This window comes from Armigeres subalbatus, chromosome 3 (assembly GCF_024139115.2).
Source record: "Armigeres subalbatus isolate Guangzhou_Male chromosome 3, GZ_Asu_2, whole genome shotgun sequence".
In the NCBI taxonomy this organism is placed as follows: domain Eukaryota; kingdom Metazoa; phylum Arthropoda; class Insecta; order Diptera; family Culicidae; genus Armigeres; species Armigeres subalbatus.
The window spans coordinates 863,174-879,911 of NC_085141.1; the positions used below are offsets into that span (position 1 = coordinate 863,174).

At 37.4% G+C, this 16,738-nt stretch overlaps 1 long non-coding RNA gene across 1 annotated transcript in view; it reads left to right on the forward strand.

Annotated features, from left to right (window-relative positions):
- Nucleotides 1-1,291: 1,291 nt before the first annotated feature.
- Nucleotides 1,292-16,738, forward strand: part of LOC134220513 (uncharacterized) — an 88,259-nt gene continuing 72,812 nt past the window's right edge. The window contains exons 1-2 of the long non-coding RNA XR_009981932.1: nt 1,292-1,368; nt 1,451-1,510. This is a non-coding gene — a long non-coding RNA (uncharacterized LOC134220513). The remainder of the gene's footprint in view (nt 1,369-1,450; nt 1,511-16,738) is intronic.

Genomic DNA, 16,738 nt, shown 5'->3' on the forward strand with positions numbered 1-16,738 from the left:
GTAACAAAAAGCGTAAAAAGTTCTATTTTCAAAGCACGTTCAAAGCCACAATTTTTGGTCGTAATGTCGTCAAATAAATAATCCCAATTAGAATATTAACATTGCAAAGAGCTTCCGATACCTGGTGCACGATCAGGCTACTGAGAACTAGGGATGTGATCTATTCTCGGGCCGACAAAGGGAATGCCGTGGTGATTATGGATAGAGAAGATTATATAGACCCATGCCATATATCAAAAAAATGTATATTCTAAGCGGTTTTCGGTAACACTGTTATAATTACCTACGGATGATCACTAAACATCTCGTGAATCACCAGTTGGAATAAAATATTCCATCTAATCTTCTCACTCTTGATTCAATAGACTTTTGAAACTTGTTCCCAATTGTAGGATTGGATTTTAGAAGGTTTTCTTGCAGAAATAACTTTTCCAACAAACTTGAGCATACGCGTTTGGATGGTTTCAAGCGAACTTTAGAAATGGTCGAGTTCCTGAAGAGACCTGAAGAGACCCCGTTAGCCACAAAGACGTTTGGCATAAGTACGTTAGTCATAATGGACGTTGTTAAGCATAACGGACGTTAGGCATAATGCACGTTAGGCATAATGGACGTTAGGCATAAAATGATCCAAAGAACAGCCCACGACATAGAGAAGGCAAAATTATGCTAAACGTCCATTATGCCTAACGTCTGTTATGCCTAATGTTCATTATGCCTAACGTACTTATGCCTAACGTCGCGGACCCACAGTACAACAGCAAACGTCGGATTTTTTAACTGTTACACCATGCTGAGGGTGGCTGGGTTCGATTTCCGGTGCCGGTCTAGGTCTCGATTTCCCTGGGCATAAAATTATCATCGTGTTAGCCTCATGATATACGAATGCAAAAATGGTACCTTAGCGGCTTACACAGCAAAAAAAATATTAATATGCTGCGACGTAGCTTTCTAACACGTACTAGTAAAATCTATGTAAATACAAATATGGCGTAATTTTATGTCAGATTCATGTTTTATTACATTCCTGACTGTAAGATCGAATCGAAAAAAACCCGTTCTATCATGACATGCAAATAACATAAAATTACCTACATTATTCGGTAATTATGTACATTTGAAACGATGCACATCATTCACGTTTGTAATATAACACAATATCAACCCTGAAAGTGTTATAATACATATAAACGGTGTAATATTCCCTAGCAACACTGCTGCGATCCAACACGAACGCCGTCGCCATCGACCATTGTCTGCCTGCGTGCACAGTACAGTTTCGAAAGTGGAAGTGGACGCTGTGTCGTGCCGTGCAGAAGTTTTTTTTTTTAAGAAATAGAATTTCTTTAATAAATAGAACACCAAAAAGTAAGTAAACCACCGTTCAACCATCGAAAATAAAAAAAAATTATCTTTCAATGAAACTAATAATCTTTATTTTTTTTCTCAGGATCGGACACCGAAGACGCCATTATAAAAGGAGGAAAATACGACCACAATACGTGACAAGGTAAGTGATTGCCATTATAATGTTTTCCATTGTTTCTAATCCCACAACGTGTTGAGCAAAGTCGATTGATAGACACTATGGGGGATCAAGACTTTAACGTTCTATTCAGACATTTGAGGACATATTATTTACCATGCACAAAAAACATATTATTTACCAGAGCGCATTGTACTCTAGTGCTGTACGCTTCTTTTTTTTCGCTATTTTCATTGCAACAGTACTTCTCAGTGCTATTTATACTAATTGTTCCCGTTACGATCTTTGCTTGGACCCGTTCCTTCGTTTTACGTTGGACCCGTTTGCGGAACTAAAATTCTGACAAGCGGTGGTAATCCTGCAAGGACACCGTCCTGGGAAAACACCTCTTAGAAGGTCACGTCTTACCGCTCAGCAATGAGCAAAAAACAAGAGGGAGGTGGTGTCTCTGAATTATCTACTAGTAAATTTTTCAGCAGAGAGAAGGATATAGCGAAGAAAATGTACTCATTAATGAGTAAACGATTTTTACCGGGTATATAATCAACAGTTACTGGTTGTCAGCAGCCTCAATTTTTACAATTTTCCGCAAACTTTAAAATAATAAAAAATAAATCGGTTTGGACTTCTTCAGAATCATCATCTTAAATATAATAGGGCCTGTTCAAATATTACGTAAAGCGAAAATCGTTATTTTCAAGAACCCCCCTTCCCCTCGTAACAATATGTAACACTTTTCAGAAGTACCCCCACCCCTGTGCGTAAGGCATAACAAATGCTGTTTTTTGGGAAAAATCTAAAATTTCGGTACAACTTGAAGCACGATAAAATAATTAATTTTTTTATGTACTTCATGCTATTTTAAAGATAATAAATATTTTTCAAAAACATCCTAATAATTTTCTCTATTGTTACGCGTAACAAAACTTCGAGAGACCCTCACCCCCCCATATTTTGCGTAACAAATCGTAACAAAAAACCCCAACCCCCAATTGCGTTACGTAATATTTGAACAGACCCATAGCCCTGTTTGTCTGTCCGATGACTTGCCAACCAGACGCAGCACGCGGAGAAATTCTCAAAAAAATAAAATAAAATATTTCAAGAAAAACTTTTCAAAACGACTTATCTACTTTTGTAAACAAAGAATCAAACGACGATTTGACAAATCTGATAGCTCTCCCACGCAAACCAACACCGTCAACAGGTAGCGGAAACCTTCACCTACCTATTGATGGTATTGGTTTGCGTGGGAGAGCTATCAGATTCGTCAAATCGTTGTTTGAATCTTTGTTTACAAAAGCAGATAAGTCGTTTTGAAGATTTTGTCTTGATTTGACAATTTAATTTTTTTTACTATCAGATGCAGAAACCAAAACCCTTGACAAAACCAGTGACAACCTTAGACAACCAGACACAGCATTTGATTTAAAAAAACATCACAGACAACAGACGTTGAAAATTTTGATTGAAAAAAAAACACTTGCCACGGGCGCTACTGCGTCCACAAATAAACAGAGGAGACAGAGGATTTATCTTTGCTCATCTATATATTCCACTATCTATAGTATTTATATAATAATTCAAAAGTAAGTAAAAGTCTAGAACTAGTGAGTAAAAATTTACTTACTTTGAAAAATGTTACTCACTTTTTGACATTTACATTAACATTAAAAATAAGTCATTCTGACACACTTTTGTTTAAAATAATAATCAAAACATAAACAGCTCGGATTTTTTTTCAATCAACGAACAAAAACAAATGAATACTTTATCTCGTTAGTAATTTATTTATTATAAATCGGATGTGATATTACTTTTTTTTTACTGTGTAGAAACCTCGCAGTTAATAACTTTAGAAGTGCTAAATAAACACTAAGCTGCGAGGCGGCAATGTCCTAGTGGGGGATGTAATGCCAATAAGAAGAAGAAAAAGAAGAAGAAGCAGATGTCGAACGAATTCGGTAATGTGCCTATAATCGTGTAATGAAATCCCATGGAGCTATTACAACTCATAAAAGTAGTTTAGACATCGATGTTGATCGATTTGAATATTAGGATCTGAGCTCATGGACAGTTTGGAGTGTCGTAGATGTTGAACGAATTCTGTAGTGTATCTGTAATTATGTAATGGAATACCGTGGAGCTATTCTAACTCATAAAACTAGAGGGGACATCGTAGATCTTCTTGTTGATCGATTTGAATATTAGGTTCTGAATGCAAGGACTGTTTGGAGTATTGTAGACGATCCACCTATAATATCGTGGCTCTTCAGCCTTACCAACAAAGTGTAAAGCAATTTCTTTCCCTATCGGACGTGTACGAACGCCGAAAAAATCGTAACCAGTTGGTCATAGTCCTGAAGCTTTGAAATTGTTGACGATTGTTAGAACTAATCCGAATCTTTCAGCGTAATTGGCGTGCCGAAGATCAGCCGAGAAGTGACGACTAGTGGGTAGCTAGTTACGAGAGTAACTAGTAATCACACGAGCCCCTTCCAGAAGTAATGCTAAACCGTGGTAAACCGTCCAATTTGGGAATCTCGAGCTCGTTCAGTAGCCGCTAGGTTGCGAAGGCCGACGGAGGTCCTTCGTAGCTAAGTTGGTTAAAGCACCAGTCTAGCGTACTGTAGGGTCATGGGTTCGAGTCCCATCAAAAGGAAAGTGGTTACCTCCAATACATTTTCCAAATCAATATCTTCCACATAACGCACATATTCACATATGGAAATCCGTGTTCGTGCATTAGCTGCCATAGCTGGTCCCGATCGATGGTATCATATGCGGCTTTGAAGTCGATGATGTGTGGGCACCTTGTTTTCGCGGCATTTCTGCAGTACTTGGGGAATGGCGAACACCTGGTCCGTGGCGGAGCGAATATCTCTCCAGCCATCTTCAAGAGACGCTGCGTCTAGCTGCTCTCCCGTTGGGAGTGCCACTTCCAGCTGCTGCGCGTATTCTTGGGCTAGTTCACCGTCTTGTAGCCGCCCAATGTTAAGCCGCGGCGTCCGACTTCGACGCGTGTTGTACACCGTCGAGAGTTTTAAGCGCAGGCGTACTGCAACGAGGTAGTGGTCGGATTCAAGATTCGCACTGCGGTAAGTGCGGACGTTCGTGATGTCGGAGAAGAATTTACCGTCGATTAGAACGTGGTCGATTTGGTTTTCCGTTTCTTGGTTAGGTGATCTCCATGTGGCCTTGCGGATAGTTTTGCCGGGAAAGAAGGTGCTTCGGACCACCATTTTGCGGGAAGCTGCGAAGTTTATGCATCGTTGGCCGTTGTCATTCGATACGGTGTGTGGACCATCCGGTTCGATGACAGGTCTATACATTTCCTCCCTTCCTACCTGTGCATTCATGTCACCGATGCCGATTTTGACGTTCCACAGTGGGCATCCGTCGTATGTCTGCTCCATCTGTGCGTAGAACGCTACTTTCTCGTCGTCGAATCTCAATTCGTGCGGGCAGTGCACGTTGATGATGCTATAGTTGAAGAAACGGCCTTTAATCCTCAGCTTGCACATCCTTGCATTGATTGGCTGCCACCCAATCATACGATGGCGCATCTTTCCCAGCACTATGAAGCTGGTTCCCAGCTCGTTGGTAGTGTCACAGCTTTGGTAGAAGGTAGCCTCTCGATGCCCGCTTTTCCACACTTTCTGTCCTGTCCAGCAAATCTCTTGCAGCGCCATGACGTCGAAGTTGCTGGGATGTGATTCATCGTAGATCATTCTGTCGCCACCTGCGTAACCTAGTGACTTGCAGTTCCATGTTCCTTGGACATAGTCCCTGCTGCCCCCATACAACATTATATTCCTTATGATTTTCCACCCGAGCTAAACTCCTCGATTCGAATCATCCGTGGCCGAACGGTCTTATCATCAATGGAAACAAGAATAAATCGAGTACGAGACGAGGCATCATTGGGCTGAAAGTCTCTTTAATAAAGATAAAAGAAAAATAATAAATTATTGGATGGCAACACGAACAACCACTCCAACTTTACGGTAACCGGGCGAGCGGCCGCCCAGAATGCAGATCTTTAGTTTAGGTCTTATGAACACCAAACGTCCATTATTCTTAACGCAAACATGCCAATCGTCTAGTAGAGCTCAGGGTCGTTAGGAAGTTGTTTCATGTTTAGAGTGGTAAGTCTAGATATTTCAGTAGAAATGGTTATTATTAGATCATTGTTTTGTTATACACTTCTACCCAAAATGTTCATGATGAGGAAAAAGGCATCATAAATTCACTCTATTTGTTCTCTGATAAAATGGAGATGTGTCTAATGACATTAGAACAGTACATATATGGTTTTCCAATCGATATATCCCTGTCGAACAAAATATTTTTCATATTGTCTGATAACGCAGATTGTGACTCATTCATGGAACGGTGCTTAGTCGGTACCATATCTGCTTGTATGTAGGAGTTCATGAACCACATGTGTGTTGTTTTGCCATAAACTTTGCTGTTGGTATTCTGACGAACAACAAAACGGTGAAATTTGAAAAACAGCGATTGATGTTGGGGTGATCCAAAAAATTTATGGCTATACGAAAACATATTCAGCATAAGTCTTTTGAAGTGTGCAAATATAGAACAATTAATCTTCTGGGGCCTGTAGCATAATCGAAATTTTACTAATAATATTTGTAGAGTAGCTTGTAACTTGTAATTTTCTGTTGCATAATGAATCTACAAGTATGAATTTACAAGACTAATGTTACAAGTAAACCACACTAATAATATTAGTGGAATTTACAAGTAACTGTTGCATAAAGAAAATACAAGTAGAAATTATTAGCGTTGGCTTGTAGTTTCATTTACAAGTATGAATGGTGCTGTAATTTAATTTACAAGTAGCTTTTATTTTATTATTTTAGCTGTGCAAAGTAATTAGGCATCGTTCAATTGTTTTTAACGACTTAACAGAGAAAGAAGCTATCATTCTAGTTGCTTCAAATTACCGTATAATGAAATACTGTGCACTAAGAATAAATATCTCGTTCCCATACAACACTGAGAATTATGAAAATTTTCAAATGACTTTGGATACCGCCAACGGGGGCGTCATTGGGCCAAAATGTGGTATGCTCCAAGTAAATGTTACAAAGCTCTAGTAGTTAACATTGGAATCGCGGAGACGAGCCAGCCTCGGGCTGAAAGTCTCTTTAATAAAGACACAAAAAAAAAAACTTTGGAATCAAGTTTTAATTAGTTTGGTACAAGCTTGAATTACAAATTTACCGCTGCCTGGGGAAAAAATAATGAATTATGGAAATTCTTCAAAGTTATATGTTGTTCAAAATTGGCCCATTCTCACCCCTCACAGGGGGTAACATTGGGCCAAATGAAATAGTCCAGCGGTGACGATGAAACGATTCAATCGTTCATTCAAAATAATTGCCTACATTACGGCTTTTACCAACTATGTATGGCAAATCAACTGAAGGCTTGGCCCAATCTCACCCCTTTTTTTGCGTGCATTGCTCGTTGCTACAAAAAACCAGAACCGTTATATAAATATTAATAAAATTCGATAAAACAACAACAAATTATCGTAACATGATAACCAGGTATTCATCGATCTAAAAACTAGTTATGTAATAGATTTGTGGGGCATTACTGACACTATTTTAATACGGGTTCATTCGCTCAATAGTTTTACATTCAATTTCCAAGCATTATCGTACGAGCACAATTAGTTCTTGGAATTTGTTTTGTGATTTCCTAGACGTGAATTTTAATATAATTTCGAACCGTTTGAAGTTTTCATCAAAATTCGTAACAGTTCCTGAGATATTAGGAGTTAAAACATTTTTCGTTTTTGGCCCAATCTTATCCCCTAGGCCCAATGTCGCCCCGAATGACGGTATAGTAGAAATACTGACATCAAGTATTCAAATGGTGGAGCGCTAAAGATCATTAGCAATTATGCAGTACATAGAAACCCAAAACTACTCAAAAGTAAGTTGTTTTAGAGATTACGGATTTGAGATCCGTACTTTGGACTAATAAACAAATTTTGATTAAAATGAGTTTCGTAAAACTTAGTAGTTTAACTTAAAAACAAATAAATAAAGTTAAAAAAAAGTTTAACTTAATCCACTTAAAACATATTAACCAAAGCTGAGTTTAGTTTACCCAAAGTTGACTTTATTCATCTCAAAATTGAGAATATATTAATTTACTGAAATTTGTATTATTGTACTATTGTACTAAGCAATCTCGTTTAAGACCATGCATATTGCTTTATTTATGACAACAATCATGGGAAAGAAAGGAAAAACGGAACTAACTAAATTCTTTGTAGAATTTATTGCGATATTCTCATCAGTTAGTATTTTGAACTAAAAAAGAAATCGTCCAAATTTCATAATCGAATTATTAGCAAAATCCAAACCCGCACAAGTCTCACAATACACGTAAATTAAACTCGCATCAAAAACACACAACAAATAAGTCTAGCGGTACGTTCACGTAAATTACAAATCGCTTTAATTAAAACTTAAGTCAATCCCAAAGACCACGTAAAAACGACTCCAGTGCGTGCTCCAGTGTGCATTACATTGGCTTGGTTAAAAATGTCAATACCACGAAGCTGGCTTAAACCGCGGAACCAATAAATTTACTGAGATAATAATTCGTGTTCCGTGCATACCTATCACAGTCAAAATATATATTCTATCCACAAATTTGCAAACAAACGTAAACAAATCGTTTACCTCCGCAATGACAGTGAACTGTCGGATGAATTTTGACAGGTAAATGAACCTGACGGACTTGTAATTTCAACCTTACTAATAATACAAGTTCTAATATTATTAGTTGGCAAAACATTATTATGCGACGCAAATTACAAGTACTTGTAATTTGTTGACTTGTAACTTGTAACTTGTAGCTAATATTATTAGTCTGATTATGCTACAGGGCCCTGATTTTCCTATTAATAGCAAGATGTATGACAAAACGTTAAGTGCTAATGTGCTAATTTTTAATGCAGATCTTCTATTTGAATTTTAAATAAACAATTCCTTTAAAACGACATGGCTAACTGTGCTCCAAATATTACAAAACTACTTCCAAACATACAGTTTACAGGACGAAAAAGTTGAAACATTTCTGTGAATTATTCCAGAAAAACTTCCATATAAATTTGGGTGTCCGAAGTTTGTGTGCGTCCGAAATATGATCTTTCACGGTATCATAAATAAAACCTCTTTTCATAGCGACGTGCATGCCTAGGAAAGTGAAACAATGTCATGTAGCTCGTTAGATTCCAAAGAGTATTTTTTGATGATGATGATGGTCCCGCCACATAGGGTAAGACGGTATAATGCGCCCCACCTGGCCAAAACGCCCCCCTTTGATTTCTAGAAAACTATACCTAACTAAGGGTGAAAATCAGTTGGAACCTATAAATATTTGTAAAACCATCATACTATGTGAATGTGGAAGTATTTTTCTATTACACAATGAAAATAATAGCAAAATACAAAAAGTTACAGTTTTGATGTAACTTTTCATATTTGTTTGCTCAACATTCTGGAGCGACTCTAGCATACTGTCCGCAAAACTTGCACAGGAACACTCAGTTGGGCAACAAAATAACGCTTCTCAGTCGTTAATATGATATAAAATTTCTTTCATCTTCAAAAATTAACGATTTTCGAAAACATGTTTCACTGGCCAAAACGCCCCAGTGTAGGCAGGACGGTATGCCCTTACCAACTGTACACAAGTGCAGCGAGCCTGCAGCATTTGCTTCCAAATTGTATGGACAATATTGAAATGTAATTCACACCTGCTTAAATGGACTTAAGTTGTTTTTTTAATGTCAAGCTCATAAGGATTTGTAACCTTTTTATTATGTGATAGATAAAATGCTAATGAAGGTCTATGAAACGTGTTTGATTACGGTGGGGCGTATTGCCCAGGCACTTTTTGAAATCCACTTTTTCGCGACTTTTCAGAAAAGCTTTATTACGTGTTCTCAGTAATATTTTTTTATGACTACTCACATGTAATGCATTTGCGACTTGTTGAACTACCAAATAACACAAAGTTTGCATAAATTACGTTGAAAAGTAAAAAGTTTTCATAGGTATTGCCTTAGGGGGGGCATATTATACCGTCTTACCCTACCCCTACAAAGGTTTGAGCTAGACGATTTATCTTTAAGATAATTAATTGAATGATATAATAACAATTTAATCAGATTTGCAAAAAACAAAAACGATCTGATTACCATCACAGATATGAATTACATAACTTTTCATTACTATCCAGCAAAAAATGTAAATTAAATAAAACTGTTGTTTTCATCTACAGATTCTCATAAGCATCGGTAGTGATACTTCGAGCTTATACTAAAATGCAAAACTTGTGATACCTCTCGCACAGATTTCAAAAGTTCCACCAAGAATCGCGTTTCATGTTTATACAAGACCACGTTTATCACTCGTAAGCATCAATAAAATTAATAATCTAAGTCGTCAACAAAACTAAAACTTGTGTTACCGCTCCGTCGATATCAAAAGTTTCGGTATCAACCACGGGAACAAAACTCTACCAGATAGCCCATTACTAATCCGAAGAATCATTCAAACAGTTGAAAATGCGCAAGTCTGTACATAAATTTTAAAATCATCCATATCTGCTTTGCGCGCGAGACTCAAACTTTTGTAGACTACACAAAAAGATCAGATTACAATTACGTCAATATATATAAAATCCATCATCATCATCGAGGCGAACGAAACAGTTTATCAGGGCCTCAATAATTAAAAAATACAATTGTCCAAACAAACAATCCGTAGGTCAAACTTCGTCAAGATACAAAATTTATCGAACTATAAAAGTCAACTAAGTAGCTGCTTAAAAGGCAGCTTTGACGTGTGAACCACCAAGTTTCTCAAGCGGTGATAATGTCGTGGCGGGTTTGATATGTGTAGGCATCGAATTGAAATAATTGATACCTTTAAAAAACAAAGAATTTTGTGAAGCTCCATGCAAAAAGTATGGTGTTCTTATATCTTCCGCGTTTCTAGTGTTATATCTATGAATGTCACTTCCTCTTTCAATTCGATCACACAAATATCGAGGCAGCAAACCGTTAATTACTTTAAAAATGAACACCATTGTCAAATACACAATTCTTTGCTTCACCGAGAGCCACTGCAAAGCATCCAACAAAAAAGTTGAGGAAGCGAATCTGTTACATCTCAAAATCAAACGCATAATCTTATTCTGCAAACGCTGCAATCTCGATATTTGTGTCTGATTTGCTAAAAACAAAATGGAAGGACAAAAGTCCAAGTGAGGAGAGATGATTGATTTGTACAAATGTATTTTGCTAGCAATATTTAATTCGTTTTTCAGTCGACAGAGGATTCCATACTTCTTGGCTATTTTCTTGATGACATTGTCAATATGTTGGTCAAATTTCAATTTATCATCAATAATCACGCCAAGATATTTAATTCCCGTACGCGATCAAGTGTCTCTTCATCAATTTTCACCGAGACATTATCAATTGAACGATTTCGCGAAATAATCATGAACTTTGTTTTACTAATGTTCAATTTCAACTGTTTGTACTTCAACCATCTACTTAAAGAATGCAAATCTTCATTCAAGCGTTCAATCGCATCTTCTAAGTCTCTAGCTGCAATGAATAACACACCCGGGTAGACGATAATAGCAAAATAATATCAAATGTTGATTAGATAGCAAAATGAGATATGGACTTGATTGATATAAGAGATAAAAGATCAGACGACAATATCAATATTTTGCACTAAAATATCAAAAGGAGATCAAGTTATGCTATTTGTAAGAAGTGATCAATATCATGTGCCATTGGTTTGTTCTTATCCATAGCATATCTTGATATTTAAATGATATTTCGGTGCAAATTTTTGATATTGTTGCCTGTTCTTTTATCTCTTATATCAATCAAATCCATATCATGTTTTGTTATTCTGTTCATGGCTTCTGCTCGGGCAGTATCATCTGCGAATAAGTTTATATCACAAAAACGTAAAACCCGTCGCATGTCATTTATATACATAATAAACAAAAGGGGCCCCAATACACTTCCCTGTGGCACTCCTAGGGTGTTCTCCATGGGACGAGATACAGGATCATTAAAAGCAGTCCGTTGAGTTCTGTCAGACAAATAGCTTTCAAACCAATTGTATGCAGAACCTGAAATTCCAAAGCGCTCCAAAGTTTTCAATAATAAGGGCCTAGAAATTGTCTCAAAAGCGCGTTTAAGATCCAAGAACACAGCAACAATCGTATCTTTATGCTGTATGCTTTCTTTCCATTTAGCTAATACCAAGTTCAAAGCGGTTTCGCAGGAGTGACCCTCCCGGTATCCCGATTGTTCCGGTATTAACAAGTTATTACTATTTAAATACATAAGTAGCTGGCCTTTAACAAGTTCTAAAATTGTCTCTACTGTGTGCAACATGTTGATGGGACGAAACTCTTCGGCTTTAATCGTTCCAGCAACTTTTTGAATTGGAATAACTAAGGATTCCTTCCAAACTTGCGGCACGTGCCCAGTTTGCAATGATTCATTTATCAGGTCCAGCAGGTTGTGTCCGATGACATGAAAGCAATCTTGTATAATTTTAGCATTAACATTATCAATACCAGCCGTTTTTCCTAGATTAAAACAAATCGTTTCAAGTTCTTGAAATGTAATGGGGTGAAAACCTTCGAATCTCAAGTTACTGTTAACTGGCTGTTTTATTTCGTCAGGTTCGTTGCGTTGCGTTGCGTTGCGTTGTAACGGAGTATTTCGTAGATTGCATACTGATAGTTGTCATGTATATTCTTTACCTTTCTTACCCCAATTGCTTATGGATTTCCATTTGGGATTCAATGGAAATCCAATTGGGGGTCCAAAATGATAAAACATGAAAGCTATCATTGCCGGCCACGCCCATCTTCTCCGTTACTAGGAAAGGGAAGGAAATAATGATATGACATCTACTTAACGAGAGGCCAGCGACTCACCGACGCCCTCATAGATGTCAAGGAATTGGATGGTGGGTAGGGTATGTGGTTTAGGAGTATCATTATAAGCAAATGATAGAAAATTTGTGGAAATACGTTGGGAGTGACTTTGCTAAGAAATTTATGTCACTCCATTATCCTTGCCGATGATTTTCCTCGGATGGGGCGAAGGTATTAGCCTTGCCCTGGCTAATAGCCTAGGTTTAAGCGCCTTTGCTCGCTCTCTGAAACGAAAAAAGAGCAAAAAGAAATTAAATTCCCCTCCCCCCCTGATATGATAATGATTTTGATCAACAAATGAATTCTAAGTGGATGAATAAATGATCAAACGGCTGCAAACAAGCCTTCATTGTCGTAGCAGAAGCAAACCCGCCTCAATTCGAAAGGCAGAAGCACATGTTTGTGATTCAAACGCGATCGACTGTTGTTCGATTTCGGTACACATAGTTGGGTAGAGAGAAAAGATGTGAAATATTGCTAAAGTAGGATTCGATGGATACGGGGAATTGCCTCATCTTTTTTAATATTTGTCAAGTTTATCTTTAACTAAAGTCAGACCCGTATTACATTTTGTATTGTTTACCGCAACAAAAATAAAAAGGACTGGTAATTTTTTTAAGATTGGCATAAAACAGGCTTTAAAAACTTACCAAATATGGGTTGCACTTACGGACCCATATGCATCCCTTCCGCTCCTTCCACCGAAATTGCTGCTCACCAGACTTTATCTCATCCGGAAAAACGTGACTTGAAGTTTTCTCCCGAAATAGCAATTTAAATTCACATTAGAAAGTGTGATCTTCGTATACTTGAGAGGCAAATAATTTTCCACGAATGCAGAAGAACACCGCTTTCTCGTGCTGGCTCTCGGAACAAAGTACGTTGGATCGGCTGTCGGACTCATGGGGTCACTTTCAATTCTTCCTTCCACATTAACTGTACCAACGCACTAAGATGCACTTTATCCTATTTTTTCTACTATACATTTGTTCGATCTCGAGTTACTCTTGAAATTCATACCCAATTATGGGTTTCACTACAATCAAAATGAAGTTTTTGACGTGCGGAAAATTTAATCAACCGTTCTTGAGCACGGCACTCTGCGATCCTTTCCTGTTTTATTTCGTCAGGTTCATCCACTAACTCGATAGATCGGTTAATGGTTGAAACGCTTTCAATAAAATAATCATTGAATTTAGACGCGATTACTTCTTCCGACTCTTCTAATGTGCCATTAAAAGTTATGGATCGCGGTTTACAAGAACTAGGTTTTAACAATGATTTTAATATTTTCCATAACTCTTTGCTGTTGTTTTGATGCTGATAAATTTTCCTCTGTATATATTCGCATCGAGTATGCTTTAAACATTGCGAATATTTATTCCGCGCAACCTGGTACCTATTCCAATGATTTTCATTATTACTTTTACGACATTTTTTGTACAACTTATCTCTTTTACGTTTAAGACGTAAAAGATCTAGATTGTACCAGCTGTTTGAATTATTCAAAGTTACTAATTTCTGTTCAACTAACTGATTGGTACAGGATTTTAAGACGCTCGTGATAACAGCTGCTCTTTGATCTAAATTACCAGTATTTTCTCGAAAATCCACGTTTGTTTCGATAAGGCTCGTAATTGCTTGTTTCGAATATTTTCTCCAGCACTTAAGTTTTACCAAATCGTTATTATTACTACTGTCATCTGTAATGCTAATGACTAGTGTTTCATGATCGGTTACTTTTAAATCACAATTCGTAACACTAGTGACAGAATCAAAGTTAGAGTAAACATGATCAATCAAAGTTCTACTGTGCCGAGAAATACGCGTATACTCATTTACTTTTTGTTTTAAATTAAAAAAGTCAACTAATCGCTTCAAATGATTCGAATTTGAATCGTCACACCAATTGATATTAAAATCGCCAGCAATAACATTTAATTTACTAGGATCCATAAACGACTCTAACCAGTTTTCAAAAATTTCCAAAAATGCTGGTCATTAGCACTGAGAGAGTGATATAAAATACCGTAATTACCCAACTTCATGCCACGTACAACTGCAATGCCTAAGAACCAATTGCCATCGCAAACTTCGTTCAATTGAAGCTTGAACTGAACTGATTCTTTGACATAAATAGCAACTCCGCCGGTGTGTCTCGAATGTGATAGACAAGCAGCAACACTATATCCCGGAATACTATATTGATCAAATGCTTCCAAGTTAACAATATGAGTTTCAGATAGAAATACTAAAAGTGGACGTTTATCTTCTACAATCTTACGTAGTGCAACGTAGTTTGTAGACAAACCAGCAATATTCAAATACAAAATATCTAAATTATTCACATTTCTACTGGAACTTGGTTGCTATTCATTGAAACGTAAGCTGTTCTTTTTAGGATCAAATAACCTTTTATAAACTTTACACTCAGTACTAAATGCTCCGTGGTTTACGTCCAGATTCATTTTACGTTCTTTATTCATTTTCAAACAATTGATACATTTCAAAGCAGTTGACGTGCAATCAGATGTTTTGTGACCTACACTGCACTTAGAACACGCAATACTATTCTTGCATTCCGTACTCATGTGCCCAAATTCTCCACATTGGAAGCATCTTAGAACACTAATTTCGGGAACTACAAGGCACCGATCAAACCTTATATTCACTTTCTTCGCGGTCAGCAAGCAACTATGAGTATCCTTATCGACTTCAATCACAACATTGTATTTGTTGTACTTGAAACGTGGATTTTCGTACGTCCTGATAACCTTTACTGCATTTATAGCGATGTCTTCATTTTGATTTTTTAAAATCTCGATGAAGTCATCGGAGGATAATTTATCGCACATGCCCATCACTTTAAGCCTTGGCACCGATGTGGGAACAACAGCATTGTAGCTTTCACCCAGATCGCTTTGAATGCCATCTTTCACAACATTTACATTGTATCCTGTTGCACACTCAGCAATAATAGAGCCGTCTTTCCCGTTCCTAAAGTTACTGATTTTGTGTGTTTTTGGATCTAATTTATCGTTCAAAAATTTCCGAGTAGCATCGCTACTCTGGTTGGACTCTTTAGGTTTAATCACAAAAACCGGGCGAGCCTTACGTTTACTTTTCGCTTCCTGCGTTACAGCAATTTTTTTCGTACTTTTAACTTTATTCCCAGTTTTACTTTTCACAACATCCGCGAAACTAACGTTTTCTGTCAACAAATTTTCCGACGCATCGCTAACGTCATCAAGAACCTTACGCTTTTTAGGTCTGGGATTCTGACCAGGCTCCGAAGCCGTGCTAGATGTACCATGCATTATATTCATTACAGCTAAGCTCTTATTCGAGTTAAATTGAAAAAATGAACTTTTCATATTTTCCAACTCTTGACCAACAGATTTTTGGAAGCCACTAATAGCCTCACCCAAAACGCAATTCAATTTACTTGCCAATTGTTCCATACCGAGCTTCAACGCGCTGTCTATCTGGGCAGTAATGTGATCTCGGATGCCACCAATCGATTCGGAGAGAGAAGAAATTTTCTTCATCTCTTCCTCAATACGGTTAACGTCCGACACCTTTTTGCCTTTCTCGTATACTAAGTATACGGTAAAGGCTATATGATCGCTCCAAAAACAAACTTTTTATAGAAGGCCCGGAGACCCATAGTGTTATATACCAATCAACTCAGTTCGACGAATCGAGGTGATGTCTGTGTGTGTGTGCGTGTGTGTGTGTATGTGTGTGTGTGTGTGTATGTGTGTGTGTGTATGTGTGTGTATGTGTGTGTGTGTGCGCAAAACTACTCAAAAAATGTCACTCATTTTTCGGGCACTTATCCTCAACCGATTTTCTTGCAACAAGTTGCATTCGACGCAGAATCCTGTCCCATTGTTTCCTATTTGAAATTGGCCAGATCGAACTATGGGATCGAAAGTTATGGCCAAAATACAAATTCATACGAAAAAATCGCGTAAAAAATGTCACTCATTTTTCGGGCACTTATCCTCAACCGATTTGCTTGCAACAAGTTGCATTCGACGCAGAATCCTGTCTTATTGTTTCCTATTTGAAATTGGCCAGATCGAACTATGGGATCGAAAGTTATGGCCAAAATACAAATTCATACGAAAAAATCGCGTAAAAAATGTCACTCATTTTTCGGGCACTTATCCTCAACCGATTTGCTTGCAACAAGTTGCATTCGACGCAGAATCCTGT